The sequence below is a fragment of the Carettochelys insculpta genome, chromosome 1 (assembly GCF_033958435.1).
Source record: "Carettochelys insculpta isolate YL-2023 chromosome 1, ASM3395843v1, whole genome shotgun sequence".
Classification (NCBI taxonomy): domain Eukaryota; kingdom Metazoa; phylum Chordata; order Testudines; family Carettochelyidae; genus Carettochelys; species Carettochelys insculpta.
The window spans coordinates 160,688,599-160,711,905 of record NC_134137.1 but is presented as its reverse complement, the minus strand read 5'-3'; the positions used below and the strand labels follow the sequence as shown (position 1 = coordinate 160,711,905).

Sequence of the window (23,307 nt, the reverse complement as noted above, 5' to 3'; positions counted from 1 at the left end):
GTTGCAATTGGACTTAATTCAATTGGTTTAACATCCAGCTCCCTCCTGATGGTTGTTAAACCAATTAAATTGAGTTCCATTTCAGTGCGACATTGGCAGGTCAGGGTCTGAGAGCTGGAGGAGTGAGAGGCAGCAGCAGTGGGAGCTGCAAATGGCTTCTTGAAGAGCCACATGCAGCTCGGAGCCAGCCAGTCAGCAACACTTAGAACATCTATTGACAATCCACATTTGTGTCCTGACCCATAGTTTGGGAATCCCTGCCCCTAGGGAAAAGAATAGTATTTTTTTTTATACAAGAAATTTATATTAATCTCTCCTTAAATGAGAGCTTGAATTTGCAAAAGAGTTTGCCCTAACTGGACACCCTATGACTAATTTGAACATTAAAATATTAGGTTACATGCAGCTTTTTGCACACACACAACACTGAAAGGTTTCAACTAGAAATATTTCTGACATAACCATCCCTGGGGTGTTTAGGCACCATCTACAAAATTAATGGGAACAGTTTCTTACATCTGCAAGGTAACTGAGGTTTCTTCTCTATTTTAAAATGGTGTTATCAGTGGGAAATTTCTTAGTAGGGGTATTTGGCAAAGAACTGATTCGAGGGAAAAGTCCCTGCTTAGAAGGAGATAAATGTTACATTGAGTATTACAGGTGGCAAGACATGGGCTATTTCTAAGTTCTCCTGGTATGCCTGTGGAAGGTTGGGGCCTTTCAGAGAGAAAGCTGGCATGAAAGATTCATAAATGGCACTCTCAGCTGTAGTGTCATTGAAAATGGCAGACTGGATAAGCAGACATGATCTATGGGGTTCTTGGCTCACAATGGCCAGAATGTCTCTCATATATGAACATTATCAAATGACCCTTTATTTTACATAGGTAAGAAAAGCCTTGAACCAACAATCCATGTTCCATATGGGAGTTGCTCAGAGCTTGCAACCTGTTGATGCACCAGACCTCAGTGCTTCTGACATATGGAATGTGCTGGGGGTCCTGCAGATTTGAAAATGTTTACCAGAGAACAGCTGTGGACGGCTCCAGATGAATTTAAGCCCTGATCCCCAGAACTGTTAACTGTGATGCACTCACTAGTGGCCAACCCATGGCTATCGAGCTGCATGAGGCTCTTTGAGTAATTAAATGTAGCTCCTACTTGAAGCTATGCACCGGGGGTGCTTACTGCCACTCTGCGCACATGCCCCAGTGCTTGGTGGGGAGAAGCCCATGGTGATGGGGGCTCCAGTGAGTCATTGGCAGTGAGTTTGAGTGGGGACTGAAAGTCCTTGGCTCTGCAGAAGGGATGAGAGATTGGGTTATAGCAAGCAGTTGGGGGCACCTGGTTCTGGAGGAGGGCAGGGAGATTGGGTTAAAGTGAGGACTAGGGGTGCCTGGCTCTGGGGGAAGGGAAGGGCATTGAGATACATATTATATATTTATTTTATCTGTCTACCTATCTAGATGTTAGATAGATAGATAGATAGATTAAAAATAAACATGCAATACCTGCTCTTTGCACTCTCTCTATGGCTCTTAGTCCCTAACTGGTTGGCCACCCCTGAACTACAAGAATTTAATGGAGACATCCTTAACTACAATGATGGTAGTTTTGTAATATAGTACTTCCTTTTTACTTTGATTTCTTTTTTTCCCCCCTGTGGTGGCTGTAAAAATAATTGATTTATTTATTTTCTTCACTCAAGTAGTGACAGTTCAGAAAAGAAAAATGTGGGACGATTTTGGTCGTTGTTGTTAATCCTAATTCTTGTTCTTCCTGGATGTATTGGCCTTAGGTTGGTCTCTAGTGGATTCTAGTACGCACCAAAAAAATCACTCAACATCAATCACTATGATTGGCTGCAGCACCAGTACATTCCTATATCCTTGCTTTTAGATGAGCCTCAGTGCTTTTGCTGCACAAGGACATATTCAAACTCTATCCTGGATGAGGATAAATACCATATTTTTTTCTAAAAAAGAGTTCACTCTGGGGAGCTGCAGCAGATAACTTTGTCAGAGCAAAGTTAAACAAGAGTCTCAGAAGTCTTCAGGAAATGATGAACCACTTCAATTTACATACAGACCATCAGAGTATATAACCTCCTGTGGCTACCTCTGTTCTTTGCTAATCAACTAGTTGATTTCTTCAGCGAGTTTATTTAATTAATAATAGCATAAACTGATTTGTACTGTGCTATCATATAATACCTGCTCCTTAATAGATTTGCAAAGAGAGATTAGCTATATTTATGTACCTTTTTATTCATGATACATATTAATTGTATGCAGAATGCTGAACATTCCAGGCATATCCAGGCATTAGCATGTTGTTCTGCTTATCACACACATGTAGGAGCTAACTGTTCTGCTCAGTACTTACCAGTCCCTTCATTTCCTCTTTTCTGCTTTGGACATGCATGAATGTCACTGAATTGGGTCAGTCAAAGGGGATTATTAGCCATAGGTGAAATATTAAAAAAAGAAAAAAAAACAATTGAAGAGTCACAGACTCTAGGCTGTTTGTCAGCCATTCCATCAAAATAGGGACCCCTGGAACCCAGGAGATATTAAATTATTTTCGGCTGACAAGTATATGAGACTGCAATCTATAATATCCTTCAGCCCCTGCCAGGAGAGGTGCCCATGTACCCAAAGTCACGTGACTCCCATGATGCATCATCGGAGATGCCATCCAGCCAGATAACCAGTCCCATTGCAAAAAAGGAGGGCTCAAGCCCTTGAGCTATAATTCCAGTAAGGTTAGTATGGGGTTAGCAGAAAATGCAGATGATATTTAACTGATTAAAAGCAAAAGAGCTCAGTTCATTAACCAAAATTATTTTATGCAGGTCAAGCTGAGCAGAGAGAAATTATTTTGGTTTGATTATACCCTTGGAAAATCCCTTAATTTCTCTACAGAAAAAAAAAAAAAGATTTTGCAGAAGTGTTTCCCATTGAAAGGTCATTTTGATGGACATTTCCAGACCAGTCTAGTGCTTATGAAAGGGTCTAATTCTGGGAACTGAATTCTCTTTTTAAATACAAAACAGACATATGGCATCAGTGCCAGGTTTCCCTCACTGGTCAGCAAATGTATCCCAGCCATGGCCTGCAATAACAACCCATAAAGATAAAAGGTTACAGACTCTGTCCATTCACTCCTTGGCCTCTGAGTGCATACCACCAAAAAGCATGACAACTGTGTGATTTGGAGGCATGTCCATTAGAAATTGCACAAATCTTCAAGTCATTTCAGGAAGGTCAATCTACACATTAAGCAATTGCTAGTTCTTATTTGCTGTATACTCAGAAATCAGTAATGTTGGTTAGCTGACTAAATCTTAGATTAGTTAAATCAGAAACTCTCAGGGGAAATATTTTTTTTAAAGTTCATACTAATCAGTGTTGCTAATGTTTTGTGATCAACAACTCAGCTTACAGGACATTGAAAAAAATCAACAATATGGAATATCAAGTACCCTGACTGCATGAAAAATTGATTTAAATACAACTTTATTTCAAAGAAACCTGTGTGTTTTTTATTTACTACCCTGGTTACACTGTTCTGTTACTGTATTTCACCACTTCTTTTCATTGTGTGAATCGTTATGTCTTTTACATGCTTCCAAAAAGAACAGCTAGAAGAGTGAGTGTCCAAAATTCTTCTTACAACTCACTAAGGCTATGGTTACACTTCAGCGATCTGTTGACAGAAGTTACCGTCGGAAGACATTTCCCAACAAAACTTCTGTCAACAGAGTGCGCCCTGACACAATAGCCAATTGGAAGAGCACTCCACTCTGTTGATGGTTTCCTAGCACAGTGTTACAAAAAGAAAATCAAAACCAGGGCATTTTTGAAAGAGCACATGGAGTGTCTACATACAAAGCATGCCCTTTCAAAAGGAAATTGGAAGAATGTGGCACCCCTTCCAAAAGCCCGTCTCCAATCCTGGGTCAGGAAGGGTAGTCTCTTTTGAATGACTCTTTCAAAAAGCAAATGTTTGTAGACACTCCGCAGGCCACTCTTTCAAAAGAGGAGTCTGCCATGGTGCTGGCTAACTGGCCTGCAGAGACACCCTGGCTGGCAGCAGCAGAGCTCTATTCTCCCTGTGCTTGGCCATGTCTAAAGCTCCAGAGACTCAGAAACCCTGTGGCAGGAAGCTGAGAGCCTGCTGGCTGCAGGAAGACCACAAGCCAGGCACAACATGTTCTTCCAGCCATTATCAAAGGCCAGACACCCCACATGGCCAGCAGCTAGCCCCATTGAGAGCCCCAGGACCCACCCCCAGAGGTCTCACAAGGTTCACAGGTGGCCAGGCAGCCCCCCAAATGATGGGCCCCTCCTGGATGGACTAATTTGCAAGACCTCCTAGGATTGTGGCAGGAGGAGGAGTTCCTGAGGGAGATGGGCACCAAGCACCACAATGTGGCCACCTTCATCTGGGACCGCAACCCTTCCTTTGTCCTGGACAACGAGGAGGAGCAGGATCAGGGGATTGATCACCACCCCCAGCAGCACCATGAGGGGCCCAGAGGAGGAGGGCATGATAGTGGCCCATGGATGATGACGCCTCCCATAGCCAGGCTGAGGTTGCAAAGCAGTGCCTTCACATGGACAAGGCCAACCTCACATGGCAGTGAGCTGCTTAGGACACACTAATGGGCCACCAGGGTGACATTGCAATGGTGCTGTGGGAGCAGACAGGGCACCTGGTCCACCTGCTCCACATGAATGCACCTGCTCGTGATCCCCTGACAAGCCCATCACAGCTCCTGCTCCCCCTGCTGAGCTGATGTGCACTGCCACCCCCGCAACTGAGCCTGTTCCCACCTGCCCTCCCCACAGGGCCCTACCTCACTGTGATGCCTGCCCCCTCCCAGCCCCACCACTGATCCCATATCAGGGGTGGAAGGGGATCTTGGAGCTGATAGGGCTCGCAGCCATCCATCCCTGCCCCAGAGTAGTGCCCCCCAGGTTGAGGCCTCCCCCTCCCCAACTCCCAATGTACATAGTTTGCCCCAATCCCTGCTGTAAGTAGCGTTTGTATGTTGGTTGGACACAAGACATGATTCTTATTATTATGTAAAGTTTTATTTTTGCACCACCCTGTGTCATGTGCTCTTTATTGGGAGTTGGTGGGGGAGTGCATGTTTGCGGGGGGGATCATGGTGGAGGGATGGTGAGGAATGTTTGCCCAGGGGAGGCCTGTGTGGGGTGCCTGTGGGTGGGTGTCACTGGGACCCTTGTGTGAAGCTCTTCTTGAGGTCCTCCTGAATGTGGATCATGTCCCAGTGGGCCTGGTGGCTTGGGGCAAGGTCCGGCTGCTCATGGCTGGGGCCAAACTCAGCCATCCATCTGGGGTGGGGGATGCCTTACCCTTTCCCTCCACAATATGGTGGATGACACAGCAGGTGCCCAACACCTGGGGGATGTTCCAGAGCCTGACCTCCAGCAGTGCGAGCAGGCAACACCACTGAAGGCCCACTTCCGCACATTGGAGGCTAGGTTCAGCCTGGCATTAAAGACCTCCTGGCTGGAGTTGGGGTGGCTGTTGAAAGGCCACATCAGCCAGGGCTGCACTGGGTATGCAACTTTCGCCAACATGCAGAGGGGCATGGTCAGCTCCCCAACCAGGAGCTCCCACTGGGGGACATACATTCCAGCTTCCATATTGCAGCAGAGGCCAAAGGACTGAAACATGCAGGTATTGTGGCTCCTTCCAGCCCAGACCATGTAGATATCTTGGAAGCACCCCTTCAGGTCCACCAGCACCTGGACCACTACTGAGTGGTAGCCATTTTAGTTGACATAGGTCTCACTTCTGTGTTCCAGGGCATGGATGGATATGTGTGTCCCCTTCCAGGACACTGAAACAGGTTGGGAACCTGAGCCCCTTGAAGCCCACAATGGCCGCATTGAGGTCCACTATATGGGCAACCCTCTAGAGCAGCATCGCATTGATGGCTTTCACAACTTTCATGGGATGGAGGGCAGGCATGCCTGTGAGGGCATGCTCGGCTGTGTCAGGCCCCTTTCCCAAGGACCTCTCCCACAGGCCCCTCTTCCAGGGCCCCCAGCAGCCTGGGGTCCCCAATTCCCAGGACCCTCCTCCCTCTTCTCCGTATTGGGTGCCTGATATGAGCATGCCTGACCTCCATGAGTACAGCCCTGATGGTGGCTTTGGCTACCTCAAATTGGCACCCCAAGGACTGGTAGCTATCCAGGATGGCCATCTTCCAGATACCAATTGCTACCCTCTTTTCCAGGGCAAGGGCAGGCCTAATGTTGGTGTGCCAATGCCTCAGGGTCGGGGCAAGCCAGGGCGGAGCTCCTGGAACATTGGTCCACTCATCCAGAAGTTCTGGTATTATCATCTGTTATCCCAGTCCCCCAGCACCACGCACTTCCACTAACAGAGCTGTTGAGCTGGCCCCATAGGTGCCAGGGTGCTCAGGAGGGGTCCCTGGTGTGTTACCTAGTCAAGAGGCTCCAGATCCCTGGTGGGGAGGACTGGCCCCCAGGAGGAGGTCTAGCATGGCCATGAGGAGTATGACCAGGTGGGCGACCAGGGCCTCGATGATTTCCAGATTACAGAGGAGGAGTCTGCGAGTCCATCTTGCCAGTGCATGGGGTCTGCTGTACCTTGGGGAAGCTCAGAAGCCCTGAATGTGTGCAAGGCATGGGTTCTTGGGAGGGTCTCTATAAGGGAGGCCCTGGAAGGGCTTGTCAGCCATGCAACCTCATCAATGGCATTTCCTACTTTGCTCTTTCAAAAAAGCACCTCTGGCTGTGCAGATGCTCTGTTTCAAAAGAGTAGATCAGAAGAGCAGTCCACTGCTTGTGTGTAGCCGTGATCTTTCAAAAAAGCAGGTCAAAAAAGTGTTCTGCTTTTTGTCTGCTCTTTCAAAAGGCGCTTCTTTGAGGATATGTTCTGGAAGATCACCTTTCGAAAGTGTGGTGTAATGTAGACGTAGCTCCTGTCTATACAGCCCCTATTCCAAAATATCTATTTCACAATTGGCACTATGCCTCATAAAATGAGATTTACAGAATTCAAAATAAGCTGTCCACTACTTCAAAATTATTTCAAAAGAGTGGCTTTGCTGTGTAGGCACTTGCAAAGTTATTTTGGAATAGCACCATTATTCTGAAATAACTTTGCTGTGCAGACACAGTAAGAGAGGGTGAGAAAGAACTGGGAGAAAGGTGTTAATCTACAGTCATAATACATTTCATTGTGCCCTGTTCTTTTCTGTATGCCAGGGAAACATGGACAGAAAAAATCAAAATTATGCAAGAAAAAATTCAAAATGAAGGACAATTAAATACTTTAATTTTACTACAAATCAAGTGAATTATTTATTTTAGATATATATGAAGGTATTTTGTATTTACATAGTTATATAGCACATTTTATCATTGTACTATAGTGCTTTATCATTCCTCAAGCAACACAATAAATGGATCCAACAGGTGCAATTTTTAAAAGAATTAAGTTGTCAAAGAAGGATTTCTTCAACTGAGATTAGTTTTATAATCTTCTGCAAAATGACCCCTTTTCTGCAGTAAATTAGATGCTCTCATCTTTTCAAAGTCCTACAGCAAAATGAACAATCAAACAAAATAATGCTTTGAGTTCTTGAGGTATCACAAGTACTGTGCAATGTAACAAAATTATTGTGCAGTTTATTGGGTTCTTATCTCATGCTGCTTATCAAAATATTAGCATGGAAGTAGAAAAGTAAAGACTAAAGCAATATTTTTGTTAACATTAAGTCTTTTTAAATTTCAAGGTTGAAATAAAGAAACACCAGCTTTTTCAGCTTGTCTTCTCAATAAGAACACCTGCAAACAAGGTTGTACAGTGAATTGCTGTACTCAGCATCAGCTGTGTTTATTACACTTTTTATGTTTCTGAAAGCTATTTTTTCTTTTTAAATTCAGAAGACTGTTGGCTGTTAGAGACCAAAAACTGGTGATGTCCATTTGCCGTGACTGGATCGCATCATGGGTCACCTTCGTCGTATACAAAGCAAACTCCTTTGCTGAAATGTCACTGAAGCCAGGAATTGAAGAATAATCCTCCTTGACATGAGACATTACAGGAATTCTTCTTTGCGCATTTCAGAAACTTAATTTTGGCCTGCCCACACTGAGTATCACTGTTGTACTTCAGCTTTTCAGCTGAATTGTCAACTGCTTAATAGTGTGAATAAGAGTGTGAATAAGAGTGTGCACAAGAGTGGTTTTCAAATGTTGCCATTAGGTTAATGATTGGCTTTCACATTTCATTAATACAGTGCAATGCAATCTTCAGGATTAACACTGGGATTCATCTGACAGCACTCTTTCAAGTCTTTCAAGTTCTCACATGAAATATGACACTAAGGCTACGTCTACACGTGCACCCAACTTCGAAATAGCTTATTTCGATGTTGCGACATCGAAATAGGCTATTTCGATGAATAACGTCTACACGTCCTCCAGGGCTGGCAACGTCGATGTTCAACTTCGACGTTGCTCAGCCCAACATCGAAATAGGCACAGCGAGGGAACGTCTACACGCCAAAGTAGCACACATCGAAATAAGGGAGCCAGGCACAGCTGCAGACAGGGTCACGGGGCGGACTCAACAGCAAGTCGCTCCCTTAAAGGGCCCCTCCCAGACACACTTTCATTAAACAGTGCAAGATACACAGAGCCAACAACTAGTTGCAGACCCTGTATATGCAGCACGGACCCCCAGCTGCAGCAGCAGCAGCCAGAAGCCCTGGGCTAAGGGCTGCTGCCCACGGTGACCACAGAGCCCCGCAAGGGCTGGAGAGAGAGTATCTCTCAACCCCCCAGCTGATGGCCGCCATGGAGGACCCCGCTATTTCGATGTTGCGGGACGCGGATCATCTACACGTCCCTACTTCGATGTTGAACGTCGAAGTAGGGCGCTATTCCCATCCCCTCATGGGGTTAGCGACTTCGACGTCTCGCCGCCTAACGTCGATTTCAACTTCGAAATAGCGCCCAACACGTGTAGACGTGACGGGCGCTATTTCGAAGTTACTGCCGCTACTTCGAAGTAGCGTGCACGTGTAGACGCAGCCTAAGTTGCCCTGCGTGCCCATTAGTACTAGGAACTTTTTGCCTGAGGCAATTTGAGGGCAATTTGAGACCCTATCGTACAGAACAGTTATGAGAAAGATTTTAATAGTGCACCTACATACTTTAGTGGCTATAAAACATGTTCCTCCCTCGACCAGGTAGATTATGTGAGCAAGGCATGTTACATGGATGTTATTGGGAAACAGTCCAAACAGTACAGTTTTGTATACTTTTTTCATATATGTGAAATTATACACAAAGGCAACCACACTGTTGTAAGCAATTTTGTAAATTGAACAGTCTGGGTGTCTGCTTGAAATATGGCACTCTGATTTGTTTTCTGCATGAAGTGAATGTCAGAAAGATTGGAGGACATCATCCCACTACTGTCTTTCACCAGTGGTGTGAGTAAAATGTTGAGTATATAGTGGGCCTCATCATCTGTCATGTCATCAAATTCAAATGAGATGTAGTTATCCTGAACTTTGTCCTTACGTTTATTTATTTCAGTGTTGTAGTGTTGTGCATCTTGAAGCTGGTAACCTCGTGGAATTGCACCACTATTCTTGACTCAAGGGTATACTAAGTGGAATATGGAAGGACAGTCTATTTTAAATAATGATATATATGAAGTGGGAAAGTTAAGACCCAGTCATGGATAATATCCAACCACTCCCATTATGGTTGTGTTGAAACATGTTGAAAATATACACTGCATTTTTGTCACTTTCTGTACAACACACTTATTGTCTTCAAATGCTTTTGTGATTTGTCCAGGTGTTTTGCAATTGTCAATTTCCTCTGATGATCCATTGAAAATTTTGCAAGAGTTTTCTGCCATTTCCCCATACCTGTCTAGGGAAAGCTGTTACTCCCTCTACTGCTGGTATATATGCACTGTGAGACCTTTTTCCTGTCAACATCAATTAACATTTCCTTGACCAATCAGGGACTTCAAGAATCACCTGTTCTTGAAATGCTCCTGCAGAACGCCTTCGCCCATTCTGGGGCATGTCAGAACTGTTAGTCATTATCTTCAAGGGTACATGGAGGATGAGTGAGGTCCCAAAATATTAGAAAAGGGCAAAAATAATACCATCATTTGAAAAGTCCACTCAGCCTTACTTCAGTACTTGGAGAGACACTGGAAAAAAATGCTGATTGATTTGTAAGCACCAATTGGACAACGGGTTAATAAGTAATAGCCTACATGATTTTGTCAAAAACAAATCATACCATGCCCACTTAACTTCCTTCTTGGACAGAATACTGGTCTAGTGGATGGGTTCACGGAAAGCTGTCAATTTCATATCTTGATTTAAGTAAGACATTTGATGTAATCCCGCATGACATGCTTATAAGGAAACTAGGAATTTTTGGTCTAGATGAAATATGAGGGGGTTGCAAAACTTTGAAAGCCCATATTCAAAGAGTAATAATCTTTGGTTTTCTATGGAATTGGTAGGATGGATCTAAAGAGGTCCCACAGTGGTCCCCCTGAGTCTGGTACCATCCAACATTTTAATGAATGACTTAGGTAATGGAATGGAAAGTATGCTTATTCAATTTACAGAAGACACGAAGTTGGGTGCAGTCACTAGCAGTTTGGAGGACAGGATTAGAATCCAGAACATCCTAGACAAATTGCAGATTTGGTTTGAAATGATGATGATGAAATTCTTTAAAGACCAGTGAAAATACACAAATGGGGAGTGACTGGCTAGGTGATAGTACTGTTGAAAGGGATCTAGGGATTATAGCGGTTCACAAATTTAATATGAGTCATTCTGAAATGTATTAACAGGAACATCATATGTCAGACAGAGACAGTAACCTTCCCACTCTACTCAGCATTGCTAATGTCTCAGCTGGATACTGCATCCAGTTTTGAGTGCCACATCCTAAGAAAGATATAGGAGGGCTATAAAAATTATAAAATGTTTAGAAAACATCACTTATGAGAAAATATATAGGACATATTTAGTCTTGAGATAAGGAGACTGAGGGGGTATCTGGTAACTGCCTGGCAAAATGTCAAGGAAAGTTATAAAGGGGAGGGTGATCATTGTTTTAATGCCCACTAAAGGCCAGACAAGAAGTAATAGGCTTAATCTGAAGCAAGCTGATTCTGGTTAGATATTAACTTGCTAACTATAAGCATCGTTAGCTGTGGAATATGCTTCCAAAGCAGTGTATGGAATCCCCATCACAGAAGGTTTTTAAGACCAGGTTAGATAAAATGATTGGACTGATTTAACTATAACTATTCGAGAGAGATCGCGAAGTCATTGCAGATAGTTCTCTGAAAACAGCCACTCAATGTGCAGCAACAATCAAAACACCAGACAGAATGTTAGGAGTCATTAAAAAGGGATTGAAAATAAGACATAGAATATCATACTGCCTCTGTATGAATCCATGGTATGCCCACATCTTGAATACTGCATACAGATGTGTTTGTCTCCTTTCAAAAAAGCTATATTGACATCGGAAAAGGTTCAAAAAAAGGGCAACAAAAATGATTAGGGGGTTGAAATGTGTGCCGTATGAAGAAAGATTAAATTTCATCTTAGAAAAAAGTAGACTAAAGTGAGATATGACAGAGCTCTATATAATCATGAGTGATGTGGAAAAAGTGAATAATGAAATGTTATTTACTTGTTCCCATAACATAAGAACTAAGAGTCACCAAATGAAATTAATGGGTAGCAGGTTTTAAACAGACAAAAGGGAATTTTTCTTCACACCAAGCATGGTAGGCCTGTGGAATTCCAGAGGATGTTGTGAAGACCAGGAATTTAACAGGGTTCAAAAAAGAACTAGATACATTCATCAAGGTTACATTCACCAATGGCTACTCGTCAGGGGGTGTAGGAATGGTATCTCTAGCCACCATTTGTTGCAAGTTGGAAATGAATGATAGGAGAAGGATCACTTGACAATTACCTGTTCTGTTCATTACCTCTGGGACATCTGGCATTGGCCACTGATGGAAGACAGGATACTGGGCTAGATGGACCTTTGGTCTGTATCAGTATGGCTGTTCACATGTTCCATCTACACAAACACCAGTCAGGTATAGTCTAGGTTGATGTTTGCCTGCCACAGTACGGAAGGCTTCTAGATAACCATTAAAGGTAATTTCCAGCATTACATTTCAGTTATTCTATGTAGGATAAAATGAATACTGGAAGGAGTCCAATATTCAACTGTTGACATAATACAGTTGTAACTCAGAAGTACAAACTTTTAAGGAATGGTGGGCTTTTGTAAGTTCAAACAAAATATTTTACTTGTTTTTTAAAGCTTTACAAATGAACATTGATTTACTACTGCTTTGAAACTTCACTATACAGAAGAAAAACTAATTCTTTCCTCTTTTTTAAATAGCTTATTTTTTACACAGTATTATACTGTATTTGCTTTTCCCTGCATTTTATTTTGTTTCTGCTGTAGCCAGATCAGAGACTTCCAGTTCATAATGAGCCATGTGGTTGACTAGTCAGTTTTTAACTCTGGTGTTCATAACTCTGAGGGCAGGTCTATGCTAGAAAAGACATTCAACCAATTCAATATGTAATTCCAACTATGAGAATTGGAGCCAACGTAGCTTAAGCTGAATATCTGGCATGGCCAACAGCTAAATTGAACCTCGGAAAACTGACCGATGCAGCATAGATCTTCCACTTCATGTAGACAAGCCCTGAGATTTTTCTGTATCTGTTTTATAGTCTTCAGTCTGAAGAGGAAAAATTGCAGGGAAGGAGGAGATTTTGAAAGTTCCAACCATGATGAGGAAAACCCTCTTTAAATCCAAGCACCACAGAAAAGAAGCATATAAACACAAAGATTTCTTTTTAATATTCTTTTCACTAGAAATGACCAAAGCTGGGTTTTAAAAAACTTCTTACCAAATCCAAAAAAAGAAAAAAAAATCTTCAGCTAGAACTTTCTGTCCCAAGCACCAGCTTGGAGCTAATTTTATGGCTGAATCACAACCCTCTGAATGCAACATTTATAGTACGATGAAAAGGCTGACAGATTCTCAACTACAACAGTGCTAATAATAAAGAGCAAGATCATATCTCCCTCTTCAGCAGCCAGTGAATGTGTCTGTTCTAAAAGGATGCACATTACAAAAAGTGGTGCCAATAATCAGCTTCATTATTACTTGGGAGACAAAAAACAACCTTGTGCCTTCTAATGAAAGAAGGCTCTACAGTTAACTAAGCAGTGAAATGTCGTATACAGACAGATATGATAAAGCACAACTAAAAGAGCCAAACCTATTCAGTTGAAAGCCTCACCCAATTTGTTATCTTTTATGTTCACAGTACAGATTGTACCTCTCAAATCTGGCACCCTCGGGCTTGACTAGTGCCAGATGAGAGAACTTGCTGGACGATGGGAGGTAACTATAGCCTAGCAGCATTATCAAAACTTCTACTGCTTACTTGCTCTTAGAAGACATTGACAGGTAAATTATAGTTAAATAACAGCACAGAACACTGAAAGCCAGGATTGGTATCCATAAACAAACATTATAGGACTAAGAGAAACTTGGCTACAGCCAGACAAAGTGGGTCTTTGCCCATGAACGCTCATGCTCCAATATATGTTAGTCTATAAGGTGCCACAGGACTTCTCGTCGTTTTTGCGGATACAAACTAACACGGCTACTCCTCTGATGCATGATAAGTGGTCATCTGGCAAACTAAAATCATGCTGGATCATGGATGTTGCTGGATGAGAGAGTTCCAGATTATAGAGGTTCAACTTGTATTCCAATCTAATTACACAAGACAGCTGTGAATAATCTGTTTCGTGGACTTTTTTTTTTCAGGGGTGGAATTGGGATACAATTATATTGCAACTTTATTTCATATCCTTTGCCCCCAAACATTTTACAGAATTAAATGAAAGTGTTCAAGAATTAAATAAAAATGAAGAGGAAGAAATTAAGAGGCATAGGGAAAGGGAGAAAATAAATTTTCATATGAGATTTAAAGGGTTAGTAAGGTAGAGAGATACAGTAAGGCCTTTTCAGATGGCAAAAACTGTGTATAGTATTTCAGTGATGACTGAGACAGGTTTTTGGATGACAGAAAACAGATGCTGCTGAAAGCCAACTTGTCTGTTTGCTCTGTCTCTGCCTCTGAAACTGGTACCTGTCCCTGTGTGAGTGACAGAATCTGAGTCACCAGGAAGCGTGGTAACTTCAAGTGTTCTTCTGGTGCTTAACCCTTTAGAACACAAGATGAACATTCTTGCACCAGCTCTGTCCTTTGTTTTCGTAAGTTGTGGAGGAAAAGAAACTCAAGGGAAGGCAATGCTAGATAGAGATAGAGAAGATTTGCAAAGGTGACAGAAGAAAGTCCATTGAAGGTTTTAAGGAAACAAACTATGTTTTGTAAATAGAGTTGAAAATGAATGGGGATCTGATAGAGTAGTTTGAAGAAGAGCATATTCGTGACTGTGCTCCTAGGGCTCTACAAAACTGGGCAGCAATATTCAGAAGACATAATCCAGAGCCCTGGAGCTTGGAGCTGGCTACAGATATGGAAGCTGCAGTAGCCAAGCACAAGATTTCAGAATAGAGCTAAGAGGAACATTTATTTTCTGCTCAAACTGACAGTGATACCTTCATTGCTCTTGTGAAACCATAAGCAAACTTGAATCCTCCTCTCTCCAGTTACCCTTGTTCACGTGCAACATTGCTTTCCACTGCAGCAAAACCTTTTGAGGCTGCTGGCATCCTCTATCCGCACACACTCCTAAATTCAAATATCCCAAGTACTTCAATTGTTTCCTGTTTAGAGGAAATCTTGGATGTGTTGTGCACTAGACAGAGCAGAATTTGGATCCCAGCATGGAACTGATACATATTCTGGACCCTAAAGCCAGGGTACAGCCAGGAAAGAATAAAGAGGAGAGACTGGAGTGAGTTGTTTGAAGTCAGTGTGATAAAGAAGATTTTTTTCCCAGCTGTCTGAAATGATTTGAATATTTCTATTACAGGAAAGTGGCTCAGCTTTAGGAATTGGGTTTTCCTTTTCTTTGATTGCCACCACCCATAATGTTATGTAACTAATATTTAGATCATACATAAGGATTTTCATCCACAGAGCTCATCAAATTTAAGAAGGGAGATCAATACCAAGACTAGATGAAAGCCAAAATCTGAAACTTTCATAATATGATTAGCATGCTACATATCTGAAAGAAAGATGTTTAAGTTTGAAAAGAGCATTTGTTGAAAAAGGCAGAAGAAAAAATGTTTGACATGGCATTTTCTGCCATAAATGGAGATTTGGAGTGGAAGAAAAACCTGGGTTCTTTTGTTCATTTCAGTGATGTTTATCAGGAAAAAAAAGGTACTGGTGATATAAATGTCACTTTTATGAATAAAAATACAGTTCAGTGACATAAAGGAGCAGTCACAACTGAGAATGCAGATGAGCTGCTGTTTATCTAAAGAGCTATGGAAACACAAAGTTTTGCCCAAAAGGACAACAAAAAATGTAGAACTCATATCCTTTCCTTGACAAGGTTGAAATAAATTAAACACAGAGTGAAAATCTGAATGGATAGGCCATATTCTTGCTTTTGTGATATCCAGGAAAAAAATGCATAATGTTCTCATGCACTGAGGAGAATTTTTATACCACTTTACACATCAATATAGACACCATTACAGCGAGAGGAAGGAGGTTCAAATGGTTTTGACATGGGACTAGGACATTTATGTTCAATTCCCCTCTCTACTATACAATTTTCCCATGACTCTGGGGAAATCAGGTCTGCCAAGGAGGCATTAAACAGGGGCCCAGTGTTTCAAAGGAGCCCAGCGCTCCAACCACCACCACTACTACTTCAGTGATAGTGGCCTGAGCTTGGGGCCTCTCTGAACTGCCATAACAGTGTCACTCTCCTTGTCTGTGTGTGTGGGTAGGGGGAGGATGGTGTGGTTGTGGGCAGTACCAAGGGATGACTCTTATAGGCCCTACCCCTTCCACGCTTAGCCCCACACCTTGTGGGGCACAGAGCCAGCCCCCTCACTCTCACCTTGCCCTAGGGCCTGTTGGCCTCACTGGGGAAATAATTGAGTTTGTCTAGGCCTAATTTCTTTATCCACTGGAGATAAATTTTGTTTCTCCATCCTAAAGCGGGGACTGTCTCTTTCTCTGTATACAGATTGTACATCATAATGGGATGGAAGTGTATATATGTTGTCTAGTCTAATGGAACCCAATATGCATTAGAAAGTCTTTAGCTGTCAATGTAACAACAACAATCACTAATAAGTAGTCATCACACCAGTTGTTTAAATAGAGCCTAGATAACCACTTCAGCTATCTTATCCATTTATATAGATATTACTAGCCTATAATGGTGTGCTAAACAGGAAAAAAACATGAATATTTCATAAATAAAAATGCCAAATCCAGTTCACTATGATTCATGGAGCCATATTATTTGTAACTTAAGTACTAGGGAAATAATGAATAAAAATGAATGGATAAAAATTTGATAGATCTCTAAACAAACTGCTCAGCTAGAGTTTATAGAAATGGAATTCAGAAGAAGTGCACCAGTCATCACCCATGTCCCTTCACTTTTCTTTCTCCTTGCCTATTTTGCATTGTAACAAAATTAGACTGATGACACTTATGCACACGTTTAATATCCTGTGATTTAAATGGGACAATTAATGTGCTTAAAATTAAGCACACAAAAAAGTGTCTGTCTGGAGAGTTTTGTGGACAAAACTGGGGTTTTGTCAACAAAACTTGCGGCACACCTACACACAAAATGCGTTTTGTTGACAGAAACTGTTGACAAAAAAGCCGTGTAGATGCTCCAGGGGGCTCTTTTGTTGACAGAACATATCAAAAGATCGATCCACTTTTATGTGTAGACATGATCTGTCAATGGAAGTTTTATTGGAACATCTCTTCTGACTGTAACTTCTGTAGATGGATGCTTCTAGTATAGACTTAGCCTTAAAGTTCTATTCTCAATGATGTTACTGGTTACAGAGATATTCCTTGTTTTCAATACAAGGCATAACTCTGACTTAAATGGTTATTTTTAAAATTGGAAGACTGTTTCTAAGGGCACTCCTACATCCTGTTTGTCCATACACAGCTTAGCATATTTTGTACATTAATGTCATATTAACAATGAAAAAATAATAAAAATCATCCTTTTTTGATAATTTGAACTGTGTTTGGTTTTTGTATATTTATATGTGGTAGGTTATATTATGACTTAAAGAAACATATATGCTAATAGCTATTGTGCTAATCTGCATACTGTGAGCTCCAATACGTGGATGACAATACAGTTTCTGCTTTTTCTCCCACAGTCCTTCAGACCATCCTAAGTGACTTCACTGAATCATATGAGAATCTTGGCCTTACACTGAACACTAAAAAGACCAAGGTTCTCCACAACCTTCACAGAGGGTCAATCTCATGCACCTTCTACTGAAGTCAATTGAGAAGTGCTAGAAAATGTGAAATACTTTCTATACCTTGGAAGTCATCTTTCCACTTAAGTTGACATCAATGCAGAAATCCAGCATTGTCTGAGCTGTGCAAGTTCTGCTTTCACCCTCTTGAGACAAAGGGTCTTTGAGAACCAGCACGCCTATCCCAAGACAAAGCTCCTTGTATACCATACAGTGATTGGTCTAACTTTATTGTACGCATGTGAAACCTAGACAACATACAAGCATCATTTGAAGACACTTCAACAATATCATCAATGCTGCCTCAGGAGAATCCTAAATATCTCTTGGGAGGATCAGCACACAAACACTAGCGTCCTGGAAGAATTGACCATGACCAGCATTGAAGCCATTATTGTTCTTCAAAAACTTCGTTGGACTGGTCACTTGTTTCAGATATCTGATCAGTTTCTCCTAAAACAGATTCTGTTTTCCATATTGGAGGAAGGACAGAGGAGCACTGGGGGCCAGCAAAAGCAACACCAGGACTTGCTGAAGGCACACATGAAAAGGTGCAGAATCAGTGTCAACATTTGGGAGAACCTTGCCCAAGACCATCCCCAGTGGAGAACGGTAATCCATGAGGAGCCGGCACAATTTGAGAGGTCCTGCTCCAGTATAGATGGGGAGAGGTGGAGAAGAAGAAGAGAGTGTCACAACCTGCACCACCTGCTTCCAATAGCTACCAACTCCTGCCTCTTCTGTGATGAGATCTGCAGTTCCACAATTGGGCTGCTCAGCCATTAACAGACTCACAAATAGGAGGGTGATATGAAGGTGTCCTACTCGTTATTGAGTGATTGCCAAGACTGTAATAGCACAAAGCAATTCATCAACAAGAGATGCAAGAATTTGCTTTTGATGAGAGACTCTGTGTGTGTGCATGCATGCAAATCAATGTGCGCATCTGTGTTTTATGTGTACAAACACAATATTTATTACTTTATATGTTGCAATTATTTTAGATACTGATTTCCATGAGTCAGGTGTTCATTCACAAGAAGTAGCTCAGCTTGATAAAGAACAAATAGGCCCATAGTGGGTGCACATTTAGCCTAGGTCTACACGAGACACCTCTGTGGACAGAAGTCACTGTTGGAAGGGATATCCTGACAAAATATTTGTTGACAGATTGCATCTACACATAAAGCAGATCAAAAGAGCAATCCATTCTATCAACAGAGAGCAGCCAGACTGCCTGGCCCTCTCTCAACAGAATGGCTGACAGGAAGCTCTTCAAGCAGGGCTGCCTGGTGAACTGGAAGACCTGTCTGTTGACAAAAAGGCCCCCCAGCATCTACATGGCTGTTTTGTCGTCAGAATACTGTTGAGAGGGGAGTTATACTTGAACAGGGAAAGGTATAACACTTCTGGCACATGTGCCAGGTCTTGTCGACAAAATGTCAAGAGCGCACATATTGTGTGTAGACGCTCTGAGGTTCTTCCCAACAAAAGCCCAGTTTTGCCAGGAAAAGCATCTCATGTAGTCATAGCCTTAAAGTTCTACTCATAAGGGCGTTACCAATTACAGAGATATTCCCCATTTTCAATAAAAGGAATAACTTTTAAATGGTTATCTTTAAAATTAAGAGATTTCTAAGCTATAATATAGCAGCTAAGAATATGTTTACCAGTGGGCCTACTGAAGTCAATGAAGTTACACAAGATTCAAATTGAAATCAAAATCTGCTGATATAAATGCAATACAGGTTACAAAGGATGCCTACTAAGCCATAAGAATAAGCATACCAAGTCAGAACAATGATCCACCTAGCCCAGTATCCAGTCTTCCAGTACTGGCCAGTGCTAGATTCTTCAAAAAGAATGAAAAGAACAGGGCAATTAACAAGTCCCAGCATTTGGCAGTGAGAGGCTTAGGATTGCATGCCTAACCTTATTGGCTAATGTAAATACGAGTCAACTGAGCACACACACAATAAATACCTGCACAGTCTGTCTCTAACTAATGTTAATTCTAATTTGCATACTCATGCACCCACCATATGTTCACTAGTCTCTTTCCTACATATGTAATCAAATTCCAAAACATATGAATAAAGAACCATGAATCTGAGCCATACAAGTATTGCACAGATTGTTTTCTGTGCCATATCTGGCTCATCTTATCTTGCACTTATATTAATGTAAATAATACTGATATTATTCCATCCAGGCACCTTAATATACTTTACAAATATTACTAAACTAAGTCCCACAACAAGTTGGTGATTACCAGCTGCTGATCGCATGCATTACTCTCAGTACACCAAAGCTGCAATATACTTTTAGGAGTTTTGCTACATTCAAAAGCAATGGCTGAAATCCTGGCATAGCTCAAGGCAAAACTCCCCTTAGTCACCTAGTGGCTTCTGATGTAATGACACTATGAGGAACTGTGCAATTTGTTATGAGATGGCAAATGAATGCCCCACACTACCAATGCCCAGTTGGACAGCAGTGATATGGCCACTAAATTATAGTAGTGCCACAGAAGTACTATAGTAATGGTTGCATTACAGCAGCTGTTTAAAGGTCAAACATGATACACTCTCTAAAATCAACATAGCCAGATTTCTCTGAAATTTGCTGTGTCTCAGGGAAGTGAAGAGTAAACTTATTCCCCAATATTTGGGGTCATTTGAAACAGTGGTTCCAGAAATATTAGCCCTGAGAAAACAGGTACAAACTATGTCTCTGGGAGATCCAAATTGTGAATGGTTTTCACAGCTTGCAGTGGCAGCCTAAGGTGTGTGTGTGTTAATGGGGCATTTGAGGCAATGTTGAAATAGAACAGAGTTAAGTTTGCATAAGCAATTGCATCTGTGAATTTCCTGGTTTCCAGAAGTTTGAGTTGACTCATCATTCTGTCAGGAGACAACTTATCACCTTAACTCTGTTTTAACATAGTATTTTGGCATATAAACATTCAATTATTTAAGGTTTCTATTTCTCTGAGGCACAGGTTCAAGTTCAGTTCTACATTGTCCCAATATTCAAGATGTCTATATGGGAAAGTTATCCTGATGAAGAACTGGAGTTGCGTGGATTAAAGCAATGAGTTAACAGACCCTTCTTTTGTGGAGGTGGGGTGGGGGAGGCACCGGCAGGGCAATGAAGCACGGCAATTTTGAGCACTCATTTACAGCGCTCCTAGCTCACAGTAACAAAGGGAGGTCTTGGCATGAAGACTGCATGTCTTCAATTTCTTAACTGATGCATGATGATCATGCAATAGAAGACAATAGCTCAGAATAGCAAACACGTAAACTAAAACGAAAGGACGAAATATGACACTATCCAAAATCTAGAAGCTGGAAAGGAGTCACTACATAAAAACAGAAAAAAGAAATTACCATGTCTGTAAGGAAAGTTCCTATGCTTGCTGTTGAGGGACAAGTATGAAAGGCTTTCTATCAATGTGAAATTTAGATATAGGAATACAAAAGTTACAGATACCAAGGACCTAGTAAATAATAAAACCGGTTTCTTTGATAGTGCAGGATATATCCATCTTCCTTCCCACTCCTTCTTTGTTGGATCTTAGCCAAAAGACCAAAAAGAAACTTACGTAATTACACCAGAGAGATGAAGAAAAGCCAAGGCTAATGTTTTTTTAAATAAATGCTGCAGAATTAAGATTACACATTCTCTAATTCTTTAGAAGTCTCTCAAATGCTTTAATCACAATGATAGAATTAAAGATATGTTCTTCATTCATCCTGTGTAGAATATTTGCCTTGACGTATTGGATACTTATACTAATTCTGTCCACAGCCATCTAATAAGGTATTCCCAGTAATGATTCATCACTCAGCTCTGCCTGTAATCTCAGTAGTTTGGTTGGATTCTTGAAATAACGTCTTGTGGGCCCCAAGCAACAACTAAGTTTAATCACAAATTATTTCTTACATCTCTCCTCAAAGGTCACCCAGAACACCCTGGCTTATAGTAGTTAAATTTAAAAAAAATGTGCAGTACTTATAAGAAAAGCCTGTGATTTTTTTATATATAAAAAGAATATCCAGAGAAAGGGAACATGCTGACATGGACATTTGTAATATTTTTAGCTAATTATTAGCCTCCCATGAAAAGCAACTCAAGTGAACACAAACATCCTCTTTTTCAATTACATCTATTCAAGCCTGGGGCTAAAAATAAAATGAAAATCCTGATATTTTCCTTCCACCATTGCCATCTTTAAAGCATGCAGTAGACAGGAGGAATTAAGTCTGTCTGTGAACACACAAAACAGCCCAGTTCTTTAAAACTCTTGGCAGCAACTTCTGGCTGGGGGATCAGGCTCTGGAGTGGGAACAGGGACAAGGGATGCAGGAGGGGATCTGAGCTGGGGGGGTGGGTAGAGCAAAGGGGTTTGGAGTATGGGAGGGGAGCTTTAGGCTGAGGCAGGGAATTGGCATGCGAGACTCTTGTTGGGGGTGTAGAATTTGGAGTGGGGCTGGAACCAGGGGGGCTTTGGGTGCACAAGGGAGTTTCAGTTGTGAGGTGAGGTGCTGGAAAGGGGAATCAGGGCTGAGACTGAAGGTTTGAGTGTGGTCAGTGAGTGAGGCTGCAGATGCATGTGAGGGTTCTGGGTTGGAGCTAGGGATGTGGAATTTGGGGTGCGGAATGGTGCCACTGCCTGTCAATGAAGGGTTTGGAGGAGAAGAGGGTGATTAGGGCTGGGCTTCGAGGCATGGAGACAGTGCAGGGGTTGGGGATCCTAGTGGTGCTTACCTCAAGCAGCTCTCAAAAGCAGGAGAGAGAACGTTCTCCTTTGGAGGAAATGAAGCCAGGTGGCTCTACACACTGTCCTGTAGGCATTAGCTGTTCCCAAAGCTTCCAATGGTTGTGGTTGCCAGCCAATGGGAATTGCAGAGCTCTCACTTGGGGCCAGGGCAAGGTGCAGAGCTCCTTGGCTTCCTCTGTGCAAAGGATTCAGAGGAGGAATGCACTGCTGCTTCTGGGAGACATGCAGAACTACCATAGGCAGGGAGCATGCCTTAGCTTTACTGAGCTGACAGGACCTTTAAGGGCTCACAATGTGGCACTGAGTGTGGTTGCCAGTGTCACTTTTTGACCTGGCATTCTGGCTGAAAACTGGACATCTGGCAATGCTACCATAAATATGCATTTACTTTCCTTGTTGATATGGATTTAGAGAAGAATGAGCTAAAACAGTGTACCCTGAACTTAGAGTGGCAGGGGGTGTAATATTCTTCTCAAAACACTAACCTACTAAACATGAATAGTAACAGAGAGGTAGCCGTGTTAGTCTGTATTCTATTAACACAAAAAAGCAGTGAGGTAGCTCTTTAAAGACTAACAAAATAATGTATTGGGTCATGAGCTTTTGTGGACAGACCACTTCTTCAGTCTATAGTCTTACCGGTGTCTGTTCTGATAAGGCTCTGCATCTGAAGAAGTGGGCCTGTCCCATGAAAGCTCATCACCTAATTATTTTGTTAGTCTTTAGAGTGCTACATGACTGCTTTTTTGTTTTTCTACCAAATATGGTTAAACATACATACCCCTATGAGTACATGGAAATAATCCAAATATATCAAAATACTCAGGTATGAAACAAACTAAAGATAGTTTGAGGAAATATTTCCGCCTGATTTTCCCAAATGCCAGGGTACTGTGGAGATGATGCAATATCCAGGCAAAAGCATACTATTTTCTCACAAGTGA

The 23,307-nt window shown here is 41.9% G+C and overlaps 1 protein-coding gene across 1 annotated transcript in view; it reads right to left on the bottom strand.

Moving 5' to 3' along the window:
- IL1RAPL1 (interleukin 1 receptor accessory protein like 1) overlaps window positions 1-23,307 on the bottom strand; it is a 588,383-nt gene that overhangs the window by 68,106 nt on the left and 496,970 nt on the right. The window lies entirely within an intron of this gene.